We start from the raw sequence: 27,772 nt of genomic DNA, 5'->3' as shown, positions 1-27,772 counted from the left end.
TCCCATGGTTTACGAGTACAACTGGTCTGTGAGTGATTTCTCAACCAAACATTAAAGAAATTAGAGGGAGGCCATTAGTGTGTGTTTAAAAGCACAATCTAGAGTGAAATCTACTGCAATTTAATTGTCTTACTGTTCTTATGTCTAATTTGCTGCCTAGTGGTACAATGTGTTTCTTAAACTAATGAGTTTTAACACAAAACATAGGTTACTCCTGAGCGGTAAGAAGCGCTCATTTGTTAGGCTAATGCAGTTCACAGTCTGAACAGCTATTTTGGATTGAGTTGTGCTGTTGTGTATTACTTTCACTAAACACAGAATGCTCGTTTCTTTCTTTTGTTTTCCTTCTTTTTTTTTTTTCCCTGAGTTAAATCTTTTGACTTCATTGAGTTTATCCTTGATGGCCATTAGCTTCAGCAAGAACTGTACTGATGATGTACTGAAAAATACCACTGTGGCACTGCAACACTCTCCATCACAGTTTTGTTTTAGATTAATTGCCACCCCTCCACCAGTTATTCAAACAGGGTGAACTTTATTGCAGTCACTTTTCCATCGAACTCCGGTTGGGAACTACAAACACGGTAAAATGGTCTGCACTCTGGTCTTGCTCTAGCGCATCTTAGACCTATGCTTCTACAGAGCTCTCCAGAAAAAAAGTGCAACTATTGTTTATAAAGTTTATAAAGGACTGTGAAGTATGGCTGGCAATGTCTAATTAGCAAGCCAAGTTAATGATAACTGTATATAGGATAGATATATATATATGGTTTTTTTATATATATATATTTATATTACCTTAGCAACTGCTGGAGTTGGATGATTTGAAACTTCTGAAAGGGATGAACTCTTCAGCAAAATTTAGTCAAATCTGAAGTCTCACTGTAACTGCATTTTCATAGCTCCTGATTTTTGAAGAGAGTTTGATAATCTATAGAAATTATGTTTGGCAGTCAGATCTTAATTCCTGTTGTGTTGCAGTTCACAACAGATGTAAGAAATCAAACTGTTCACGAACATGCGTCACAACATTTCTTCAGATATGTCAAGATACCAAAACACATTACACCAGGATTTTTAGGTTTTTTGAAGGTGGGTGGTAAAAAGAACGTAGGAGTCTATTTGCTGTCTGATCTGCAGTAGCTGCAGTTTCAGACTGAGGTATGGTGGAAATGTCTAGAACTGACTCAGCTAAAATTAGTATTACCCAAAATAAACTCAGCAGTCCCACATCTCAGAGGGATTTCTCCCAGATTGTCAGGCCACGGGAAGAAGGTTATGTTGCTGAAAATGTAGACCTTACCTCTCCCTGCATCTGCATGAGTGCTTTTTTTTATTTTAAACACTTTTATAGAGTAGCCTCAAAAACACTTGCAGACAACACAAAAGCTTTAGGTAGAGTTCCTGAAAGAGTTTAAACAGCTGTGGGTTGAATATTACGCACAAGACTTTTTCAGAAAGGTGTGCCAGCTAAACCTCTAGTGGAGTTGTAGTTTGCAAGGTGCTGAATCCATCCATTTGGGTGTTGGAGCAAGTCCAGAGGAGGGCCATGAACATGCTGCAAGGGCTGGAGCACCTATCCTATGAAGACAGGCTGACAGAGTTGGGATTGTTCAGCCTGCAGAAGAGAAGTCTCCGGGGAGACCTTCGAGCCCCTTCCAGTACCTGAAGGGGGCCTACAGGAAAGACAGGGAGGGACTCTTTGTCAGGGAGTGTAATGCTAGGACAAAGGGTAACAGTTTTAAACTGAAAGAAGGGAGGCTTATAATAGTTATGAGGAAGAAATTCTTTGCTGTGAGGGTGGTGAGCCCCTGGCCCAGGTTGCCCAGAGAAGCTGTGGCTGCCCCATCCCTGGAGGGGTTCAAGGCCAGATTGGACGGGGCTTGGAGCAACCTAGTCTAGTGGGAGGTGTCCCTGCCCAGGGCAGGGGGTTGGAACTGGATGGTCTCTTCCAACCTAAACCAGTCTATGATTTCTCAAAGCAGTATTGCATCAGCATATTAACCATCAGCTCCAACATCTTGGCACATAAACAGAGTTCACTTGATTTCACCTGATATTGGGCCAAGAGCTGCACTAGTTCATGGGAATGAATAAAGGAATTAGAAATCTGCCTTGCTCTATGGGGCCAGGAAAGATGTCTGGCTGCCACCCGTCTGCCTCCCAGGAGTCCAAGTGATGCTTATTGTATTTTGATATATTGACCAAGAGGAAAGGAAGCTGTGCCAAAATGTTCTAAAAACATTAACTGTGGTAACACCTAAACAGACGGTTTTAAGTATTGTGAAGACTTCTCCTATATTTTCATCTGTTTCTGTGGAAATACACCTCTGTTTTATTCATTCTCCAGTTACTAGAGAGTCTGGTAGACTTTTAAATTATTAGGTAGGTGATGAGGAAGCAGAGGTATCATCTTTGAAAATGTACTTTTTCCATCTTCCAGGGATCCCAGTTCTCTGCATGTGTTTTCTCTTCTATTTGCTGGTCTCCTTTACAAAATATCAGTTCTGTAGCTTCACAACCAAGAGTTTTTCTCTTTCAAAATATGATTTTTTACCTATATTCTAAATTGGGAGATGTGAGTTAATTTGAGGAACTGTTTAATTGAAGACTAGCTTCTTTGAAGCTTATCAACTAGCTTCATAAAACTGTCAATGAAAGTCTTCTTGTGTGATATGTTCTCAATGTGATGATGCATTTTAGGGTAGGTTTGGTGTCCTATCACAGCAAGGCAATTATTATAATATATCTTCAGCTGATTAAATGCAGTACTTTTCAATATACAAGTGCTACAAGGAGTTACCCTTTGCTACCTTCAAAATATCTAAAATTTTCTTCTCTATTCTGAACTATTTTTTGTATATTCAAAGCAAGAGAGATGAATTTAGCTGTTGGTAAATTCAGTCGGTGATTTGTGGGCTCTAATTTGAGAATAATCTTATAAGCAAAATTAGCTTTCTAAATAAATGTGCCTATTTACAAAAACCCAAACAAACAAATCCCCCAAACCTTGAAAATGGCCATTAAAAAATGGCAGTGTGCCTGCTCTTTTTTCCTCCCAGGAAAACCTTTATTTTTTATTTCTTTGTTATCTACCTAAGAACTGCAGTTTCTGTCCAGCTTAGCCAACCAAAATGGTAACTGCTGAATGGGCAAATTGATGTCTTTCAGGAAGTGAAGACAAAAACTTGTCTGTAACCACACAAAAACAAAAGGAAGAAAGTAATTCATTAATATGGAAAGTCCCAGGCACCCTCAGGATATTCTGCCATCGAGTGATAAAAAGACACTTCTCCAAGTGGAAGAGCAGAGGCAGAGGTACTATTTGTCTCTGACATCTGTAACTTGGGAGAAGGAGCTGCTGCTCAGCCACCAAAGCAATATAGGTCTTAAAACAGGTGGATGAAAGGTATTTTTCCTTCAGTTTTTCCAGCAAGCGTCCCCTACGCTGGTTATAGTTGAGTCCGTACCTTCGTAGCTTGAGAAGACTAAGTAGTCGTCCTCCCATACTAATTTTGCTGTAAGGAGAAAGTAAGGATCATGTGCCACTGGAAGATTAGCACTGGGGTCCAGCCTGCAGCATATGTGCTGGGAAGACCTGCAGACCTGCTTGTTGTCACTGCTAGTGCAAGGTCCTTCATCTTAAAGGTTTTCTGCCTGGAGGCCGTGGTACCCCACTGCAAACTAAAGGGACTTCTGTGTTTGGACCTGGGGAGAGACCTGAATGTAGAGAGGACCTGCACCCTCTCCCTCCCTTATCCTTCCTCTCCAAAACACTGTCCCAGTTTGAAGTCTTATCTTGGTCTGCATGAGTCAAGGGAAAAGGAGGAAATAATACATGATGGAGCAGATCTTTGGATTGCACTCCCATACAGTTCATCTACTTCATGAGTCCCAAAAGAAAAATGTCTCATTTGTAGGCAGGAATGAAGCTCTTGGGATGGATGGCAAATGCCTGGGCTCTTGTCGAGATACTGGTTTTATGTTAGATAGCTTTTCTCTGCAATAAGTCAGTGAGACAGACTATTCCACGTAGGACCAGGACAAACCGTAGATCAGGGCAGTCAATTAGTTTTGACTGAAGTCTAATAGATAACTTGATCGAAAACAGGATACTATATGTATGCTGCCTTTATGTGGACAGAGACAGGACATGACTATTTTCAGGGAAACTGGATTTCACCCTCCTCCAGCCTTCTCTGACCCTGATGTCTCTCAGATGTGGTGGTGTGACCCTAGAAAAAGGTATTTCTAGCCTACACTTGTGCTAAAGCCACTCAAGAGGCAGAGTCCATCTTAACTCTTGGTAACAATTTTGTTATTTCCATCTTGTCTCTTTTTTACCAACACCCCTGCGTATTTTTTTGTGGTTACCTAATACGTTTAATACCTAAGTCAGCTTTAAAATTAAAAGGAAGGAAAAAAAATGGTTTGGTATAAAGCTTAGCAGAGCTTAAAACACCTGCCTGTTGCCAGAATTATCATTGGTGTTACAGACATATCTACAGGACTCTGCAAAAGAGTTAGAGCTCTTCACACTCACTTACTCATTATTGTTCTCATGATGCTTTAAAAATAAAAAGTATCTCTCAATCTCTTTATCAGGACTCCAAAGTTTTTAATGCGGGTCGTTAGAAGACTGGATTGATTTGAAGCTGTAAGTTCTGTGAACCTTAATTTTTAAGTGTGCTCCATGCAGAACACCTGAAATTAAATTTTAAGTAGTATTTACGAAGAGGGAGTAAATTCAAGTCTCAGCACTGACATAATTAAGGCAGATGAATAGGGTTTTTTATGATTCCCTTTGAAGTCTGTAAATGAACTTGTCCGCTCTTAGACTCTTGCCTTGGTTAAATATATAGCTCTTATTAAAGACAAATTCAAATACACATACTTTTATTACCCATATGTCCACAGGAAGAGATTGATAGATGAAACCATATACTATCTCCATAAAATCCTGCTTGAATAAGGTTGAACCATTAAATGGAACATTTTTATTAAATCCTCAAATATGAAGAATTTTTGAAGATGACCTGAGTAAGAACTTATTAAAGGTATTAATACAATTGTTATATTATTACAATAAACCGAGAGAACTCCAGAATTTATCCAATTTGTTCTGTATCCAGAAAAATGGGCAAAGTTGCTAACATAAGAGTTATGGCAGGAGAGAGGGTTGTCATCAAATGATGCCATTGAAACACGTTTTTAGTCAACAGAAAGAGTGGGATACAAATTTTTGCATTTTATCTTTCTTTTTATTCGCCTCAGATCAATTCTGTAACACTCAGAACATGTGCTGCACAGCAACATTTTTGCTCTTTACTCTGTTCTGTTTTTACTCTTGATTCATTTGCTGCTCAAAGAGCAATGCGGTATGAAATACAGCTACTGGTTCACCACTGCTTTGGGGTGACATGTCCTTTTTTCAGAAGAAATGAAACAGGTAAGGCGACGCAGATGCAGGAGGTGATGGATTGTTGGTGCTGGGGGTGAATTTCCACCTAGGAAGCCCTCTTCTTCCATCACTGCCTCCACGCATCTCCTTCTGCTACCCTGGTGGTAACATTCTCTTTTCAGAAGCGATCATAGATTCACAGAATAATAGAACGTGTTGGGTTGGAAGGGACCACCTAGTGCAACCCCCCTGCAGTGAGCAGGGACATCTTCAACTAGATCAGGTTGCTCAGAGCCTCACCAAGCCTGGTCTTGAATGTCTCCAGGGATGGGGCCTCCACCATGTCTCTGGGCAACCTGGGCCAGTGTCTCACCACCTTCAGTGTAAAGAAGTTTTTCCTAATGTCTAATCTGAACCTGCCCTGCTCTAGTTTAAAACCATTGCCCCTCATCCGATCACTACATGCCCTTGCCAACAGCCCCTCCCCCGCTTTTCTGTAGCCCCCTTCAGGTACTGGAAGGCTGCTATAAGGTCTCCCCGGAGCCTTCTCTTCTCCAGGCTGAACAACCCCAACTCAGCCTGTCTTCGTAGGAGAGGTGCTCCAGCCCTTTGATCATCTTCGTGGCCCTACACAACGCAGAAGGTAAGGTGATGGAGACGCAGGAAGTGACAGACTGTTGATGCTGGGGGTGAATTTCCACCTAGGAAGCCCTGTTCTTCCATCATTGCCTTCACAAATCTCCTTCTGCTATTCTGGGCAGGTCTGGGGATAGAGGCATCCCCTCCAGCTGACAGCTCGAGCTTGGACCTTCCTACTGAGACCAATCTTCTCTGTGCTCACTGTCCCTCCTATGATGAACACAAAAACAGTGCTGTTCAAGTGAAGTAAAATTTCCAGTGATATCTGTGCAGGCACGTCGCTAACTTTTCCCAACAAATTGGAGCCGGTACGACTTTATTTTTTTATTTTTAAATCCTCTTCAATAGGTCTAAGCAAGACTGAACAGGCACACAAACAACATACTTGTCTTCGAAGTCTTGGCCTTGTTGCCGCAAAGAGCCAAATGCTCCAGCGGAGCATTCCTGGGTGTACAGCAGGATAACACAATTCCTCTAAAGGTCGGAAGCCTTAAAGGGTTCCTTGGGCTAATTGGGGAAAATATGTATGAAATCAATCAGCTTTCTTAGTTTATTTTTGTTAGCTGCCATTAATTACGGGCAGCAAGGAACTCATCTGGGAGTGATGGTAATTCAGGCTTGCAAGGTATTTCCAGCAATTAGATTTGTGTGAACTGAGAGGGTTCAGTGAATCTACTACCTCTCAGGCATTAACTGCACAAAATATATTTATCCCTCAGGAAAAAAAAAAGGGCCTAATGTCAAATATGCTACAAGCTTAACATTTCTTTTATTATTTCTTCCTTCTTACTCTTTTTCTTAAGAACATTTCAGATTGATTAAAACTAAAGGTTACGGGCAAATTTTCTCCTATGTCTCTAAAAATAACAAAAGCAAATATCATGGATAAATTGTGTTTCTGGTAACTTTGCATCCTGTGTGTTTTTAGCTTTTGCCTCGCTTTGTATACCTGGTCCAAACAATTTTAAGGGATCCTTGCATAACTAATGGAGACCGCAGCAGTCCGTCTGCAGCACCTTCGGCGTAGCAGCACTATGCAGAGTCTCTGAAATTGGAAGAACTGTGGTGGTGGCTGCTCTCCCTGCAGCACGCTTGACCTGCGTTTGCTGTCTTGATCACCACAAGCTTATGTGTAGGTCCTGGTGGATCACTCCTGGATCCCCCTGGATCACTTGTTTGCATCAAGGGGAATCCTTCATGCCCAGAGAGAGAAACTGTGCGGCTTCGCCTGGCTACTGCAGAAGGGGAGTAAGAGAGGTGGAGAAATCTTTCTTCTTAATGTGTGGCATGTCCTGATTAGCGTTCGTTGTGGAATGAGAAACTACAGGACTTTTTCTCCTCTCTAACTGTTAGAGCTTTCTTCTCTTTCCCCCCCCCTCCTCCTTGCTACAGCTTTCCCTTACTCCCATAGCCTGCTTTTCCTGGCCCATGGGTTCGTGACAGCTGTGCTGATTGCAGTTGCGGTGGGTGTTTTGCCCTTGGTAGCTAGTTTGGCATCTACTGCCAGCCTTTTATTTCATCTTTCTTGTTTGATTGGTTTGTCTGGGTGTCTGCATTGCTGATGTCTTATAACGGGAATCTTATGTTCCAAGCAAGAGTGTGCTATTGTCGAAATCCACATTCTTGAGGCTACAGACCAGCTGTGATACTGTACGACAGCTTCGGTTATACGTCTTTATCTCTTCCCAGCTGGCCTCCATGCTGTCTTCCTCGGAGGAAGCCAGCCCAAGGCTTCTCCTGCAAATATAGGTCATGGTGAACAGATGGGAACCGTACTGCACTTGGTCTCCAACAAATACGTCAAGGGCAGATGTTTTCTTCGATGAATCCACCGTTGATAGAATAAGCACACAGCATGACATGTAGATTAGGCCTGAATGTAGCACATCTTGTTGTGGGAGATCATTATTGTACGTCTTTTACATGCAGTAAAAACATGCAGTTTTTCATTTTTCAGTGCCTTGCTTAATACAAAAATGCATTCAGACTGAATTGGGAGGGTAAGAATACAAAAATGAATGTGGCAGCATGGCTGTGTTGGGAAAAATACAACTCAGTTATCTGAATAGATGAAGACGTTCCTAAAAAATCTCAGAGAAAATGAGTGTTCTTTTTCCATTAAAAATTCTCCAAAAGACAAGTATTTTTGAAATATGTACATATAACAGCAAAAAGTATTTGTTCGTCTCTATTACGATTCCTTTATCTGCTTGTACGCTCCAGCCTAGGCTGAGAAAGGAAGGATAGAGAAGCAACAGTCTGAATAGCAATGATTCATTCAGTGCTTTTCTTGTCCCTTTCTCACACCCCTTACCTGGCGTTACATGCTACAGCACACATACCACACCACCTATGCTAATTCAATTTTCAGGACATGACAGAGGAAATGACATTTTCCCTTGGCAAATGCATATTCACGTGGCTGAAAATTCGAGGTGAAAATATGTTGTCTTGAATTACAGGACCAAACACCCTGAAATGTCAATGACTTTGGAATATTTTACTACAGCATCTTTTCCCCAATCTCAATCGCTGATAGGCGCTTCTGGTCATCTAGAGGTGAGTGAATAGCTCACAGTCAGTGCTTCATGTTACAGTTTTTGTCTCTCACTTAGTAATCTGTCTGTGAGTGATTGAATAACCAAGTTAAACAGAACAATTTGGTCCAATCCTGCCAGTTAAAATAACTGCAGCTTTGCTGTACAGGAAAGGAAAAGGAGGAACTTGTATAGTTATAGCAATTTACAGTGACCTGGACCTCTAGTATTCAGAGATAGAGTCAGGGAAAGAATCTGCCTCCTAATTCCTTAAGACTGAATACCAATCTAGCACATTATATATGGTATATTAATATATCAGGGCAGAGCTGTGAGGGAGGTCTAACTTACAGTTCTGTTACTGACCATTATTTTAGCAATCGCCTACCGCCAGTGACATCAGACCCTTCCAGAACAGTCAAACAGTACCAGCAGCCATGTCTTGCAAGGATTTGAACAAGATTACATTGCTCTAAAATATGATAATAGCTTCCTATGCTGCAATGAAAAGAAATGCTAGTAACTGATTCTTGGTTGCAAAACACATGGTAATGCTGTTTGTCAGTCTTTTAGAGATGTTACACCTCATCCTTATTACAAGTCCCATAGATATATAGTAGTTCTTGGTGGTGATATGCCAAACCTCCTGGAGCACCTACCAATGAACCATGCATGTCCTATTTTACTGGATCTGACAGAAAAGGGAAAAGTTACAAATATTTATGGTCTGTAGCTGCATTCCAAGGCGAGATATTGCTGTTCCTGATGTGGCCTTAGGAGTCATAAGAGGACCAGCTCGGAAACTCAAAAGAAAAAGGGTACTCAATGGTCAGTTGAAGCAACCAGGGGCATTCCTGGCACTCTCAGTGTGGGGAATACCTGGGAGAGGGGCTCCATTTTCCACATTGCTGTTGCCACCTATGTCAAGTTTTGACAGACAGTTGATAACTCCCTTCCTCCACGTTTCTCAGTCCTTATCATTTTCACTTTGTAGTTGAAGAGAATTATCCTCTTACAGGATGAGTAATTCTTCTCTGGATCTTATGTATATACAAAGCATACTCACCCTTTCTCTCCCTGTTCTTCTTTGAGCTCCCCTTTTGTAAAGGATCTTGAAAGACCCTGGTCTATCCAGCACTGCAAACACACCACAGCTGTGGCATCTGGCTGAAACACTTGTAGACACATCTGAAAATACTTTTACTGAGTCATTTCAGGTACCAGTGCTATGTCTGGGGCATGTTCTGTGCAGAGCTGCCATGAGTCTCCTGCAAAACTCTGGACCAACAGTTCCTCCATTTTTGAGTTGAGAGCTTTGTCCTTAATGATGTTCTGTGTTTGTTTTCGGTGGCAGGGTTCAGCCAATTTCTGGTCTTCTTCCCTCAAATTTTGCACACACTGCTATATAGATGAACTCACTGTGCCAAGCACAACTTGGAGCCAATCTCAGCTTCTCCTCCTTGTCAGCAGCTTGTGTCCTGCCTCTGCTGTCAGGCTGTCACTGCAGTCTGTGCCTTCCCCAGATCTGCCCTTTAGCTCCAGCCTTAGACTATCCTACTGCAGACATCCTGCACAGAGGACCGTTCCTTGGTCTGGTGCGTGCTGTGTTCCCTTCCTCTGCTGAGTCAGAAGAATCACAGAATGGTTTGGGTTGGAAGGGACCTTAAAGACCATCCAGTCCCGCCCCCTGCCCTGGGCAGGGACACCTCCCACTAGACTAGGTTGCTCAAAGCCCCATCCAGCCTGGCCTTGGACACCTCCAGGGATGGGGCAGCCACAGCTTCTCTGGGCAACCTGCGCCAGGGGCTCACCACCCTGAGTGAAAAATTTCTTCCTGATATCTGATCTAAATCTACTGTCTCCTAGTTTGAAGCGATTAACCCTTGTGCTATCACTGCATACCCCTGTAAAGTGTTCCTCTCCAGCTTTCCTGTAGGCCCGCTTGAGATACTGGAAGGCTGCTATAAGGTCTCCCTGGAGCCTTCTCTTCTCCAGGCTGAACACCCCCAGCTCTCTCAGCCTGTCCTCACAGCAGAGGGCCTCCAGCCCTCTGACCATCTTCGTGTCCCTCCTCTGGACCCGCTCCAACAGGTCCATGTCCTTTTTGTGGTGAGGACTCCAGAGGTGGACGCAGAAATGTCCTTGTGTCTCACTCAGTGCTTCTGGGTTGGAAACCAGTTGGGAAAGTCTTACCAGAAGATAACTTGCCCAAGCAAGTTCCAGTTTACTGAACTACTTTAACACATCTATGTGTGTTAAAATTAACATTAAAATGAATGTTTGATTTTAAATCTATGAGATTTGGTTTTGAAGTGCTTTTCTGTGCTGGAGGACTGTGTCCAGATGGGGATTCCTTCCACTGCTCTTTGTCTACATTCTTGTAAAAGATTTAACAGACTTCTTATCTATGCATGGAACAAACATGGAAATACCAAAGTGCTGTGATGCATCTGAAGTTGGGATTTCGATGAAATGTCACCAAAATACAAGAAGATGTTAAATGCTTAGGTCTCCCTCCACTGACATATACAGAAGCATTCTGGGGAAAGATGACCTTCAGGCACTTCCAAACTTGCTGTTGTAGCAGAAGGATACTTAGAGTTGAAGGTCAACCTGTCTTAACTGCAGGTGGTACTTAAATGTATAGATGCCCAAGCCAGATTTTAACCAGGTACTGGAAGCAATCAAGATGTTTGAGAGTGCAGTTCCATGTCATCCAATTTATTTTGCTTTTTAGGTGAAGTCTATATCCTGGGTCTGTGCAGCAATCCAGTTGTAATCCCTTTTCAGGTATGTATAATGACAGCTCTTCAGTATGGACACTCGTGTTAATCTTTCCTGTAGCAGAATGACACGCTAGAAAAGAGGTCTTATCAAACAAAGTTTTTTGTGGAATAATAAAAAATGGGACTGGAAACAAAGACGACCTCATGGGGTCACCTAGTCAATGTTCTGGCCCCAATTATAGCTAAACCATTCCTGGCAGATGTTTGTCTAGCCTTATTTTTCTCATCCCAGCATGTCTTTATTCTCTGGCTGAACTTATTCTATTATGAATCAGGCACTATCAAGTCTCCATAAAAGATTAAAAGTTCTCTTTGAATAAAAGACTGTACATTGTAAGACAAATTATGTACAGCAGACAAGGGAGAATTTCAGAAGAGAAAATATCTGACCTAGAAACTGCTGTCATGACTAAAAGGTCTTCTTTAAAATGAATTTAGGATTTAATAGATAAAATAAACATTAGGGCATACACTGAGATTTTTAAAAAGTCCTTAATAAAATAAAAGCAAAAGTTTTTAAAAGGTCGATTATATCCTAAATGGTGTTAATGATGTGTATTATGTCCTGTACAAATCTCACAGGAATAAACAGTTAATGATTATTAAATGAAACCCTTTGCTGAAAGACAATACAAACGTGTGCTATCACTACTACAAAGAACCACATATTGCATTTTTCCAAATTCTATTGTTATAACTGCTTTAATGAGCAGGCTTTTCTCTTTACATGTGTCTAGCTTTTGCCTTCCTTACAGATGCTGTCTCTCTCACAAATCCAGAAATCCTTTTCCTGGTGCTGGCTGCAGCCTGGGAAACATTTAGACCTCCAGCATACACTGAAAAGCAACATGAGAGCTGTGCAGGTTTGCTGGAATGATATATTTTTGGCACATTGTCCCTCGCCTGTGATGCATTAAGGGTCAGTCAAAGAGCACATTGTATTTAGAACATTGCAGAAATTGAAGGCATGCTGCAGAGGGCACTATTTACTAAGAAAATTAAAATAGGCATTGGGGTTAGGGAGTGAACGCTTATAAAAACACGTAGGGTGCTTTGATACATCTATTTTCTTACTCATTTTAATCAGGTATGAAGTATGGATTCAATATGCGGTTTTTTTTCCCCCCACGTTCATAGATCTGGGAATGTCTGCACTGTAAGTTTTTGCAGGATAATATATATTCCATTATTATTTTTTCAGGAAAAAACAATATTTACTAAGACAATATTATCTGACACAATGCTATGTCTGAGACAGGCAGTTTTTAGGCTTTGAATTTATTCTAGTCCGCAATAAATAGCTGGAAAATGAAGGAAAGTCAAGATATAATCTCACTGAGACTAACATTATACTGTAATTTTCCACAAAATAAAACCAAAAACCAAAAAACAAAAAAATAAACCAACATTAATAAAATGACTGAACAAGATAAGATGGCCAAGTTCACTGTTTTAATGTTCTCAGAGAAGATGAGCATATCACTCTCTGTCTGTACCCAAGGTATTTTGTGCGTTAATTTAAATGCAGCCACCCTGCTGGTAATAATCTACATATTGTAAACTCCCTGATGGATGTTACACAATAAACAAATTCAAAATTTTCATGGGAATTAGAAGGGAGGTGGGAAGATGTAAGGTAGGAGAATGAAAATGTGTTGCAAGACGTGTGACTCTCAATATCAGTATATCACAGTATTCCAGTCAGAGCCTGGCTGCATATTTTATCACAGTAGGTAGCTTTAAAAATTATTTATGAGACTTTCAGAACACTTAGTGTACCAAAGAAAGGAAAAATCACTTCTGCTCAGTATATACTTATGCTAAATTCTCAGTGGTCTGTAGCAAGTTTAAGATAAAGCTTCTCCTCTTTTCTTTCCCAGGAAAGCAATACAAATGTGACAGCAACAAGTGCGGGGCGTTTAGCGGTTCAGCATCCGTGAACTCTCACGAGGCTGGGAAATAGTCTTCTCTTCCAGCTCCGCAGCTCTGCAACGGCCACGCAGGCTACCCCATTTTGTCAGCAGGAACCATTTCCAGCAGCCTTTCGGTGGGTTATTACTCGATGGAATTAAAAGCCGGGAAGCACGTCATCAGATCAGTTTTCTGAGTGTTAGTTTGAAAGGAACTTTTATCTCCAAATCAGTTTACATCAGTCAGATCTTTATCTGTTGCTGATAAACTCTGAGAATTGGATTTGATCTTAGCCTGGAGACTGAAGCAGACTCTCTGTCTTGGGAAGTTTCCATTATATTAATCAGGAAAATCTGAATGTTGATCCAGTCGCAAGACACAACCTCCACAACCGATTTCCATGCTTGCTGCAAGTCCTGTAAAGCAGCCAAACCCAAAGACGCAGTCAGATGTCCTGGCCTCGCAGGAGACCATGTCACTCTCCTCAGTCGCTGGCAATGTGATTGGATTAACCACTCACATCTGGTGGCTCCTCTGCTTGGGATGGAGATGGAGGTCTCATTTCTTCAAGCAACGCAGTGAGAAGAGCCAGCTACGTAACTCGTAAAATTTGCTGTGTTCAGTTAACAGGAGTAATTCAGCAGCTGAGGAAAAGAAGCCAGAACAAAATCATATCAATGTGTTACGGGAGCACAGTGTAAGTTCCCTGTGCCTCACAAAAATTTACTGCTTCTGGTTCATCCCCACTCCATCGAACATAGGGATCTACTGCACACAATCACCAATTTCTTCCTCGCTTTATATGAAGATATTTTCCTGAGCTATTATATGAATTATATATCCATATTATATATGAATTATATATTATATGAGTATTATATGATATTATTTCATATCCTTGCCATTATATGAAGATAATAAAGTGTTACATGTTTCTTTTCAAATGAAGATTTCTGGTGATTTTAGTAGCGTTAAAAAAAAACCTCAAACTATCTGGGAAATGGATTGGTCCTTGTAAGTGAAATAATGTGATTTATGTCTGATGAGGAAAGGGTTTGCTTCTTGAAGCAATAAAAACTTTTGATGTACTGACGAGTTAAACATGTCTACACTTAAGAATGTTTTCAGCATATACTTATAAGATCATTTTGACACTAACAATGGTATAAATATGGAAATGATAAAACAGTAAGCTAGCTGATTTTTAAACAGTGGAATAAAAGATCCTAAATGCGTAAGAGTGATAAATAAGTCTGTCCACATATGAAAAATAACTTTCCCATAGATACTTTGGTTGAATGGCGGTTGTGCGGCTTCCTCCAGGATGAAACCTTTCATGTAGTTTATTTGTCTTCTGCTGGAATGAAGGACGTTGTGAGAACGACAGACAGAAAAATGCTTGCAAGATTTCCCTTTCTAACAACACAACCTTAATTTTAGTAACGGAGTGCAAACGTCCCCTTTTTATTTCTGCTTTAAACCCTGAGTTTCCGTAACAGTAGACTCTGACTTTCTGAGCACCGTGAGCGCTCAGGAAGGAGGACAGGAAGGTTTCACCCTGTACAGCCGCAGCCTAAGCTGGCAGTCAACATTAGCTACAGCGCCTTTTTGCATCCCCCTCTTGTGCTATGTGCAGCTGAAACAATTTGGTCAGGGATTTATAACTGAAACTGTGAATTTATTATTTCTTCATGAGGAAATGAACCCATATTTAAACTGCAGAAGTAAGCCATTGTCACGAACGGATAAGGGAATTGAAAGAGACCTTCAGAAGACATCTAGCCATCGCTGCTAAAGCAGGATGAACCAGCTCTAGCTGTAAATATGCTGGTTGCACCAGCAGGTGTAAGAATTTGGTCCACAGCTGTTAGCAATGAAGACAGCAGGACCACCAGATCCTGACCAGTGGCCAATAAACATTATCTGCACTCAGCCTCACGTTAAGCTGGCTGGCGAAATCTTTGCAGAGATTGAGCAGTTTTATTTGTTGAAGGTGAGTTGGCTCTGTATCACTTCTGTTTTGGTTTTGCAATCTTTGTAAATAAGGGATTGTAATGATTTTAATTTTTATAAACTTTCATTGAAGCAGCAAGATCAGTGGTATAACCAGGGTAAGTGATAACATCTTATTTCCTTTCCTTTTGCTAACGTGAGAGAGGAACAGACTCGCACAGCTCTAGCTTAGCAGCAAAACCCCAGAGGTGCCTGCTTTTTGAAGGCAGACATCCAGGCTATTCTACTGTCTCATTCCAGAAAGGTGGTTGGACGTGATCCCAGCATTTACTGCAGGGTACTAATTGTCAGGAGGAGCATTTCTGTGGATAAATTTTATATACAACAGCAATATATCAAGTTTGACAGTGATATCTTTGACACATTCTGACATCTAAAGCCCATACTTCATGCTCAGTCTTAGTCTTTTACCAGTATTTCCCCCCTTCACTTTTAAAAAGTGCATTTGCTAATAGCTGTCCCAGTACCGATATGCTCCACTAGCTGCTCTTGTTTATGAGGCAGATAGACCTCTGTTCTCTAATAACATTATGATGAAAAGCGGTGAACGCTCATGGGTGCTACAGAGCGCGTTCTTTTCGTTGTGCTGTGTGCTTTCCGCACAATGTGTGCTGCCGCGGGCTTTAACAGGCTCCTTGCCAAGAACAAGCCGTTTCTTTATGTAAGATAGAAGCCCAAGACTGACGAAATGTACATAATCCAAGAAAAGACAAAGAACAAAGCTCAGTGGTTCTGTGAACTGCACGTGGCATGGCAATGTCTTTAAAAAAAACGCAGAAGGAAATGTTACCAGTTAATGCAGCTCAGCAGGGAGCCCAGGATAAGATTAGATTCTACGAAAGTAAAATACTAGCCTTTAAAAACCATATACTAAGATTGTTTCCTGTTAAAGTAAACCTAACTATGGTCGCAGGCTCAAGAGAGACGAGACAAAATCTGGGCATAAATAATTCTTATAACCATTTGTCTTAGATTCCTTAGGTTTTCTACTGCAGTCAGGTTGGCTATAGCAAAATAGCAAAACATAATTTTTTGTTGCCTATGTAAGAGCAGCGTCAACACATGCACTGGTTCCTGAATTGATTCTCCCCCTGGAGTTAAAAGAATTTAATTTGCTAATTTCAGTGAGTAATGAAGCACGATCTTACAGAGGAATCAGTGTAATTCTTGGTGAATTGTATCAAGAGATGTTTTTACTGAATGTTTTTTAGCATCTTGAATCCATAAATAAATTCTCTTTACGGAATCTCTTGTGTCATGTGTGCACCTTCAGCATGTCTGCTTCCACAGTTTAAAAAAAAATATCCTAGCAATTTATTTATTTTTTTTTATTTATTTTAGCTTTGTCATATCCACAGTGCTCTTTGAGTAGTGAACCATGCCGCTTTAGCTATTCAGCATGGAAAATTGGTTGGATTGACAAACCCAGCCCTTGGCACACTGTGACGGCTCCTTCCTACCCAAGCCTGGACCAGAAATACGCAGGCTGCAGTTTGGGAAATCGAGTTGCAACTTGCAAGAGCTTTGAATCCAATTATTCCATTTCCAGTCTCGCCTTGGGTTGCTCCCCACCTTATATCCCCCTTCCTCAGCATATTTTAACTGCACTTAAGGCAAAAAATAATATAGGGAAGGATGTCATATAACGCTAATGTTTTTTCTAAATAATCAGTGATAGTGCGATAAGAGCTTATGAATAGAAATGTTTATGGATTATGTGACTATATTGATGTACTAGCCACATATCCCATTAGGTAAGTGCTTTACTTCATATGCATAAATACAGACAGAAGATATAGCATCAGATGTTAACATTGCAGTAGCAGAGACAAAAATTGCCTCGACGAGAAAACAATTCTAACTGGAAATCAGTTAATCCTTTACCTGTGTACTAAAACACATGTCAGCGTGCTTCTGAGACTTGCATATTTTTGATTGAAGAACACCATTGGAAACCAGGAATTTGAATTTCTGCTCGGGATAATAGTAGAATTCTTCCTGCATGTTGTAGAAGGGTCCTCCCTGGTCCTGTTAGCACTGTGCCTGCAAACAAAACTGTCTGGTTCCATGTGTGTGGATAAAGTGTGTTAAATCTGGAGGAGACGGCTTGCGGTCTCTCGGATGGCGATGGCAGGTCCGGAATTCCACTGTCATATTGCCAGGAGAAGAGATGGTGTGAAATGAGAGAGGAATATGCCTCATCAGGACTGTGCAGAGACGTAGCAGCAGAGGTGTGTGCAGCTTCTTTTGGGAGGTGTATACCAGTGTGGTACCAGGCATGATACCTCCATCGGCTGTGTCAATGTACCAACACCGAAGGCTGTATGTTAAAGAAATGTTGATGGTACTTGTATTTATGCCCTTGCAACTCATGACATCCCAAATCTGTGCTGCTTGTGCAACTGTACCAGCATAGCTACAGAGATTGTCACCAACAGCAAGATTAGAAATGATTTTAAGCCATCATTTTCTAACACCTGACCTCCTTCTCGTTATACATTAGGACACCCAAGGGTGTCTCAAAAACTACAGCTAAAATGATGTGTACTGCTGCCATCGTCATCTAAATTACACGGGGGGACTGAGCAGTAAATAACAGTGCTGTTCTTGTGGGTCTGCATTTTTGGTTCAATTCCTCCCAAAAGCCTTGCAAGGACCCCTTCCCCACTTCTTCAGGGTCCCCATCTCTCTCATGTGCTTGGGCTACCATGTTTATAAAACTCAGGTGACTATATAGGCTCGATTTTAGGACTTCATCTTCAGGCAGGCACTCGGTGGGGCTTTTTGTTCTGTTGGTTGGCATTTTTTCAAGCTGAAGATTTCATAGCTGTGTTTTTAACTCTGAAGGAGACCGTAGGCTAGCAAGTAAGATCTGCAGGCACGGGGGCGTTAACCAGTGCTAGTTACGTAAGTTTCAACCACTGGCAGTTGAGACAAAGGATCAGAAAAAAAATAATGGAAGCAGCTGAAGATTTCTTTGTCTGTGGAGCTGTGCAGTGAAGTGCTACTTATTTTTAGAAACAGAAAAAATAGGTGCAATGCGTTGGTGTTTTTTTTTTTTTTTTTGCTCTTCTCACTTATGAATCTCTTTCGAACTATGCCTAAACGTGGACAGTGTTTCTTTCAAATGAGAGTGTCTAAAAATTTTGAGTGACAGAGCACAGGGACTTGTAATAGAAACAGGCGTGAGATCTCAGCTGCAGTGCTTTGTGATCAGCATCAGCTCCTCCACTGACGATATACGGAACACCCCTCCATCAGATTTTGAAATACCAGCTCTTTTAACTTTTTGCCATCCACAGAGTTGAGCTAAATGTTATTTCCACAGAAGGGGTATAGCTGAATCCCGCCCCCCAAAAAAAAAAAAAAAAAAAAAGCCATAGAAATGGGACCCAAAGTCCTCTGGTTTTTGTAAGTTTGAGCATGGTAAACTTGCCCACGTTATTCAGAGTGTCTGTAGAAAACTAATTTCCCAGCTCTTTTTTTTTTAACCTCCAGATCTGTCTCAGGTGCCTGTAACATGTATATAGTTCTGTTTGTAGATGGCATGTGCTCTTAAGGAAAAACATCAACCTATTTCAGACAATGAAAAGGAACAAGCCTTAATTTACACAGAAATACCCACAGGAAGTTAGGAACTGGTCAAGCCTGTAGTTATGACCTTCGTTATTTTGACGTCTAGGCACCATTTCCTTACGTGGGTTTTGAAGTCCTGTTTTAGTACACTGCCGGTATGACAACCTGTGCATTGTAGCTTTAAATTACCTTGTAGGCTGAAGTCTACTGAATGAGAATAAAAAAAAATCAACGAAAGAAATGCTGGGGTTTTTTTGCCAGGTGCTTGCAAACTAATATGTTTCCCTGCAGGCTAGAAATAAAAAGCATCTTATTAAATCACATCATAAATGACCCATGTAGCACAGTTTATTTTACATTACCTAGGTAAGGAGGCACTAAGCCAAATAAATCAAAGTGAACAAGGCAATAATTGTTCCTCCTTTTATATCACCTAAAATATGGGAGTAATGAAGGAAAGTGATTAAAGTGAGAATACTTTATTAGCAATAGGCTTTTCTTTCATTGTTTTTTACAGAAATCATTTTCACTGTGGACATGGAAGCCCCTTTCCCTGTATTTTCAAGATGACATTTCATATATATGAAAAGGATAATACCATGCTTGTAAAATAATACCAAGCACAAAATGTAGGTGGCTTTTTTTAGAGTACAGATTTTATGAGCTGGATTTGTTTTGGAATTTTTTTCATGAGTCCTTGCTGTGAGAAATCATATATTCAGGAAGAGGTCCAAACACCTCTTCAGTGCTTGTATTAAAAATTCTATGATTTTCTGGAGACTAAAGACCACCATAGATTCTTTCTTTCATGTGCCAGCTAATTTTATTGAAATAAATGGAATTACTTAATGGAGGTTACGTGGTGAATCTGTTTCTTAACTGAACTGTGTACTATACCCATTTGTCTTCTGTAGGATTAAGATTTCACAGAGTAGCAAATTAGATTTAATCATTACAGCTTAAGTAAATGAAATAGCAATATGGCCCAGAGTAGAAAAATAGCCTTAATTATGATAAAAATATAAAACAAAGAGAAATATATCTTCATGATCAAGATTAATCATGCACTTGCCAGGTCTGAAACGCAATTAAATTTTTAAAGGTGCATCTTCAAAGGACTGGTTGTTTAAGACAATATTCCAACTTGCTTGTGTAGGAACGTCCTTACTGGCTCAGGCCGAGGGTCCTCTTGATGCAGTGTCCTGACTCCGAGGTCAGCCAGCAGCAAACACACAAGAACATAAGAAACAGGAAATTATAGAACTATACAGAGGTACTAAATACAGAATTATGTACAGGTCCTTTCCCAGGATACCTCCCTACAGCTTTCTGTCTTATGCTAAAGAGTTCGTATCGTACTTGGGCTGCCATCTTTATCTCATGCTGATGGACCTGTCCTCTTTGAATTTGTCCTTCCACATGTTTTATTTCTTTGGAACAATGTGTTCTGCAATGGAATTTACAATCTGCAAAAAATTATTTCCTTCTGTTTATTTAGGGTACTCCTAATCCATTACAGTAATAAGAATATTTACTTTCTGCTCAACAGGCAGTTGCCAGCAGTACTGGAACTGAATGCTTCTGTTAGATATCGAATTCAGATTTTGGGCTTTCAAGTCACCCAGACATTGGAGACGGGCAGAAGACCATACCACATAAGCACTGGACAGCTTTGCTGGTCTTTCTAACTACAGCATGGTGACATCCAAATCCTAACTGTGAACCAAAAGACCATGAGCACGCTTTCTAATAATACTTTTTCCCCTGAATGACTGTATTTACCATGAGACATAAATTGTTCCCTATATTATTCTTGTGTGTCACCTATATCTGATATTTATAGCTCTTCCAATTTTCTAATTTTCTGGTAAAAGCTATTTGCCTTGCTGGTAACTGGAATCTCACATTCACTGAGTTCTGCATTTTATTTTACTTCTTACCAGTAATTTAACCACTAGCCTTGACTCAATCCACCAGTTCTGCCTCAACTCACTCACAACGTTTCCCACCAAATACATTTTTCCCCGTGCATGGAGATCATCATCCGTAGTCCGTGGATGATGCTGTTCTGCAAACATAATTGTATTGCAGCTGAGTGGATTTTGAAGAAACACTGCAGACTAAATCTGATCTTATTCTGAAGGTATTCTTTACTTTTTGTATTGAAATTATTTCAGATTCCATTTGGCCAGTTAGTCAGATTCCAGGAAAGAAAGAGATGTAACATGAATGCATCATTTTTTCCTGATCTGTAACTCAGTACCTCGATCCCCCATGCTGCCGTCTATCTCTGCAATTGTGTTGTGCCAAATATTGTAGGATGGTTCTGTACGAAGGATGCTAAACATGGCAAATGCAAGTAGATGAGCTAGTTGTGTGAACAGGTGATCCTAGACATTGTGGGACACCACCTCACAGTGGTGCCAAGTTCTGCCTTAGAAGTGACTTCTGCACGCATGTCCATACCTACCATGCACGTGCAGCAGAAAAGGTCAGGCCAACTCAAACTCTAAAACAGGTGGGACAGGCAGTGAGAGAGCCTAGTAACAACTCAGTGCAAAGCCTTGTTATTGGATTAGTTGAGAATCAACTGAATTTTAACCTCATTTCCCTAGGAGAGTCCTTCAGGAATGAACGGGATACACAGAGCCACTTGTCCTCTCTCAAGTGAGCAGTGGTCAACCTCAACACAGAGAGCTGAAATCCTTATTTCCCATTATTAGCAGGTGGAAAACAAACTGACACTTCATGAAGTGTTTTGTAATCCTTTTGGGATGAAAAAAAATATTCTGTAAATACTATAATCTTCACTGGGCCTCGTGGCTCTCTCCTGTGCCAGAAATGAACGGAAAGGAAGAGCAGCCCATATCTTTTCTCCTCCTTTGTAAAAGGTCTTCCATAATTTAGACATCTAAAGCACCTCAAATTCACCTTTACTCAAAGCACGTACCTTCTTTGAATATTGTTTTCTCATCCCAAATCACCTCCATAGATTATAAATGAATTTCTGGAGCCAGCTCACAGAATTGGCTCAGGAGTCAAATACTTGGGAAAAGAACAGAGGAAAGAGAGTTGGGCCAGCTCCCACCAGCTGTCCAGAGACGTGATAAACCCATTTGTGCATCTGTGCTAACTCTAACCTGCCAACCAGCCTGCGAAATACATTGATTATTTTGATCTCCCATATAATAGTATCTTTCAGGTTTAGTTTTCTTGTTTTAAGGAGGAACAGAACCAGCTCATCAGTAACAAGAATATTAACACTTTGCCAGGGGTTTTTATGGCCAAATGGGACCCAATCCACTACATTCTTGTGTTAGGTTACAGCAGCCGTCAAGCAAAAAGTTGACTGAATGACCAAGGGGTTGTGCCCATGCTTTAGCACCATCTGGTGAAGCAGGCATGATCCTCTCTTCCATACTGTGTCCGTATTCGCCCCTACATGCCTCTCTCATTGAAATTAGCAATTCTTTTGGGTACAGGCCAACAGGAGAATAACAAAGCATATTGAGAACGGTTTCAAAAGATCAGTTTACAGCTAAATAGCTCTGTGCAAAACCAGACATTCCTGGACCATCCTAACAGCCTTTTGGTGTAGGTCAGTGGGGATAACAAGCAGCACTTGCCACGAGCCATTTCTTGACAAGATTCAGGACTGGATCAAGGAGCCTGATGCAGAAAGCCAAAATATAATCAAAAGGGTATTTAGTCCTTGTGCTCTTGGCAGACGAGCAATACCTACATGTCGCTGGTGGCTTCAGTCCACAATTGAACTGTGTATGGATTTTGTTTATTACCACTGAAGATGGCAGAAGAGTAAATGCTGCCCTTGTGTGTTGCTTGTTGTGTTAAATTGGTGGCTTTCAAGGCGACCATTCTGGCTTGCTCTGCTTATTTTGGGGGGATGGACCTGGGGGTTATGAGCATTACTTTGGTAAAAATGATTTCATGTTAAAGTCATTCCTAATTGAAAGGGTTAGAGTATATCCAAAAGCAACATTAAACAGATTGTGCTTAGTATGATGTGTTATCTTAATCAAATATGTCGTTTGAAGGGTAACCAAATATGGTCATAGTTTTATTGTCACTACATGGTCATTTACTAGAAGCCAGTAAACTACACACTGCTTGTTAAAGTCTGAGTGCCCTTTTCAAGGCTGAGTAGAGTGCTAAGTACATTAAATGAGTCACGTTTCCTTATCTGGCATGACAGATGTTTGATTTTGTTGACATTTGCAGGAATGCACAAACAATTACGACTTCAATTGTTTATTCATCAGAGAATGTGAAGTTACCTCATGGTGCATATATACTGGGGGGGGGTCTGTACAATAAATCTTGCTGTTGTTGTTGGTCTCATGTAAGTTTATCAGCATTTAAAAAGACATAAGCAACAGTCCTTTTCTTCATGTAAAGGTCATTTCTTTCTGACAGGTGATGTTTTAGACACTAGCAAATTATTCCCAGACATCGCAGAGAAATCAAGCATTCGTGCAACGCTACGTGAAAGGGCATCTAATTTAGGTACTCTTGAATTTTATAAGCTTCACCAAATGAAGGAGTATTCCGCTCCTCTGGATGCTCTCTGAATGGATGGGTAGTATCTGCTGGATGGTTTACTGGGAATTCTTTTCCTTGGCAGCGGTCCAGAACAGCTAATTTTTTGGCAAACACTTGAGCATGTATTTCAATTTTCTTCCACTTACAATACTTATTATAGCAACACAGCAATGTAAAAACACCGCCTGTTTAGAAAATGAGGTATGGGAATGATTGGAGTCCTCTGGAGTTTAATACGAGACCACTTGAACTGAGCAGAGAGGTGAAGTAAGAATTAGACAATATTTATTCAGATGTTGCAGTGCTATGTAAGTAGTCATTCTGTTCAAAGAATGAAGTTTTAGGAAAGTTATGTTTTATAGGTAAGGACGATAGAATAGGGGGAAATGCAATGGGAAAGTTTTACTAATGTTTTTAATGTTTTCATTCTGTGCATATTCATTCCCAAGTAACGAACAGGATTTTTCAGTGTAACAGAGAGCAACTCTAAGCATTCAGACCCTTCTGTAAATTCTTACTACCTGTACACCACCATACACATACATTAAAAACGAAGAAAATAAATAACTAGGAAAAGACGCATCAAATAGAGCTAAATAAAATGGTGGCACAAAAAGCTGACATGATTTTTCACATAATTTGGGGGGTTTAGCTCTTCTACAAAAGTTTTTTACAGTCCATTTGAAATCTAAAGGAATTTCTTAATTAGCTAGACTTTGAATTTATCCAATTGCTATTATATAGCTTCCCTTGGCAAATGAAAACCTACAGCAATTTTTGCTAGGAATTCTCTAATTTTTAAAAAATATGCCTGTATTTCAAGAAATGCAAATATCTTCTCCAAGGTCTGAAAACGCTCAATAAGGAAAAACTGAGCTTCCCAAAGTCACTTAGCTACTTCTGTTCTAAACGTCTACTTTATATGACTTTAGCAGTGCTACCCTTGCTAGTTTAAAACCACATTTGCATTATGGCATGACAATAGAGCTTTGGATCTTTTTTGGGTTTTGAATGCTTCATGAATTTAGTATCTTTTAAGAGAAAAAGAAGATAAATGTGGCAGAAGAACCTGCAGAAGATTTTGATGGAGGGGGAGGGAGCAGTGAATTTTTTGTATTCTGCGAGAGTAACAGAGACATTATGAGGCCAGATGGTGCATTGCCTCCTAAAGTACTTTTGCATTTCACAAGAAGACAGGAAAATTTTAAAATATCAGCACTTAAATGGGATTGTCAAATAGGTAGCTAATCATCAGCACCAAATGGGACAAGTGTTGACGTTTCATAGAATACTTATTGCTGGAAATGGACAAACTAGTTTTTGAGAACAGCTAGTGAGATGGTACAAATTTTTGAGAAGGAAAATATTTGGGGTTAAAGGTAAGCAACAACACGGCTTTTTAAATATACAGGCTGAAATTTTTCTAAATTACTTTTAGTTTAAGGACTTCTAATTTTTGCAAGTATAGTTTCCTGAACTCTGCATTGATCTGGTGTTCACAAAGTGGGTTGGCAGACTTTCTTCTGAAAAGTTGGCCTGTCTGAATCATTTGTGATTGGGTATTCACTATATGAGTACCTTGGATGACAAATGTTGCAGAAAATACCAGCCAAAATAAGGAGAGACATTGATGCTGTTTTATTCTTAAAGTAATTATAGATGGAAAACCAGACCCATCCATGTTGCACCTGGACCTGCTGGCTGCACCAGCACAAGCTCGCTGATGGTTATTCACATGTGGACTGAGCTAGTGAGGAGAAATACCTGGGGAAATTTAGGTCCCAATTTTCCTTTTTTTCTTTTTTTTTTTTTTCCCCACCTGATAGGTGGACAAACACCCTTCGGTGGGAGGTTTTTCTTAAATGTGATTTGTGGCAGGTATAAGACATTTTAACCTTGACTTAGTATCTCTCATCCAGCAGCGCCCGCCGCTATTTCATGTTTAGTGAGATGGTTTGGAACTCTTGTTTTTTTCTCTTCTGTCAATAGTTTTACCTTGAATTGTCTTCTATTTCTGTTTGGTCGCTAATTTTTCAAAGGTCATTGATTTCTAAGGGAGACCAAAGGTTTAGTTTAGTAATCTTACCTGAAAATTGCTAGGGGGAGTTTAAGAAATGAATGTCTTCAGTTCCTGATGACATATTGTATTTTCCCTCTCCTATAATTTCAGAAAAACTTTTTAGTGTATGTATCTGACAGTGATGTCGTTTCCAAAAGCAGAACCTGCGGTTATTTTCTCTCCTGTGTGACCTGATTTAGTGGGTGTTCACATGGCTACTGGAGGGGTATCTAAATTTAGCTGGAGAAAGAAGCAATATGTGGTCACCTCCCGCCCAGGAGAGCTTTTGTGCAGAATATGAGAGATCAAGGTTCAGTTTCAAGTGATCTCCAGTGTCTTCCCAAGAGTGTGCTTTACTCCGCACAGTTTCAGGTACACTGATGAGGGTGTGCTCTCAGTACCACCCGCCTGAGCTATTCCACTTTTCAAGGATTATTTAAGTATCTATCTGTTGTACAGGAGGTGAGGCTGGGGTGAGTTTGTGTTCTAATAAATAAAAAATACTCATTATATAAGACTGTATTTAAACACTCACTGGAGCAAGTGCTAAAAGTCAAGTCTTCTCTCACATAAAATTAAATTGACCATCAATTTAAGGGCTTTCTGTAACGAAATGAAAACTGAACCGCTGAAAACCTTAGGACATGGCCTCAACCTTGGGCATGGTTCCTTTCTGGAGACCACAAGTGAGGCTGCTAATGCCCCAGAGAAATGGGGAGGTCTGAGCCCTATCCTTGTACTTGGCTTTCTGGACTTTGCACATCCCATTCTTAGGGTTTCCCACATAGCAAACCTCAGGAAAATTAACTTGAATTAACTTCTTAAAAAATGAACTACCTGAAGTGCTGTTAGTAAAGTTTTTGCTGACCTACTTAGAATTAGAGTAACCGGAAAGTGATTTTACGTAGGCTGATTTCAGAGGTAAATTTAAATTGAACTGGTGTAGGGCTACTTTAACTTGAAAGCAATGTCGAACGGAGAATTCAATAAAGTTCAAGTAATTTTGAAGTCACACCTTCAGCTGGTTAATTGTCCTGTAGATAAACTGTCAGGTGGCTGTACGCTCCTGTTGTATTATGTACTGGGCAGGGGCGCGTAACAAGTTAAATGATGCAGTATCGAAACCCTTTTGCAGAATACCTCCCACTTTGTGCAGCCACTTTGGAATATGAAAAGGGAGACCTTATTTAGGGGTTGCCAGCCTCCCCCCTGCCCTCTTCAAAAGCACCCCAGCCCCCTCCACACTCAGCTTCGTGAAGCTGGCACTAAAATACTCCCAACTGGGCTATAAAGAGGCATTTATAGCTCCTGACAGTGGGTTGAGATAATAGTGAGTTAACAACTTAACTGCCGCTGTCTGGCTGAAAACAATTTTCTGCAATATTGGATTCAGAGGTCAGCGGCACATCTGGAAAAACAAACAGGGAAGAAAAACGACAGTGCTGGGGCGAGGGCGGGGAGGAGCAAGAGCTGAAGCACAGCCCCCGTGGTTTGGGAGCGCAGCGGTGGTGCAGGTTTCCAGAAAGATTTCCCATTCGATGTCCCTAAATCTGAAGCGGCACTGCTTCAGGCTGTCAGAAAAAAAAACTTCGGTAAGACAAGGCGTTACAGAGGTGGATCTTCTTTGGAGAGATACATCTTCCTTAGCTTTCACTTTCAATTACCTAGATGGCTCGTAAACGCATGCAAAAAGAATTGCACATTCATATTAATGACCCATATATGTACATATGTTTACTTTTTTTTCTTTCCCCAACAGCATGTTCTGTGCTGTTTCAGGCAACAGGTAATGGCGTTGGTTGACTGCAAAGCCCCTTTTACTCAAATATCCGTGCTGACTGATGCAGCAGGCTAGTAGCTACCAGGTTTTCCCTTCCTCAAGGATGAGATCTTTCTCCTTGTCTTTACAAAACTACATTTAGTCCAGAATTATGGAGCACTTTTTTTCTCCTACACTTAGTGTAAAGGACCCTCGAGCAATTCTGAATTCTAATGGTGCAATCAAAATTTTAGAAAAAGGAAACAAAACCTCAGATGGCACTCTTTCCTCTCAGTGCTCTCCTTCCACCACCTGTCATAATTTTTACACTCACCGTTATTTTCACCAGCAAGGAACATTTCCACGATTTGTTGCTGGCTCTGGCTTATTTAGGTTCTCGGCAACGCTATTCATACACTGACATTTTTCAAAGAGCTGCACGCTCTCCATAGCTAATGGAAAAGGTGGCACAGCCACAGAAAAGAACTTAATATTATTCATGGAATACTGAAAGAGAAAATGGAACCATGG

Source organism: Larus michahellis, chromosome Z (genome assembly GCF_964199755.1).
Source record: "Larus michahellis chromosome Z, bLarMic1.1, whole genome shotgun sequence".
NCBI lineage: Eukaryota > Metazoa > Chordata > Aves > Charadriiformes > Laridae > Larus > Larus michahellis.
Note: the sequence above shows the minus strand (reverse complement) of the source record.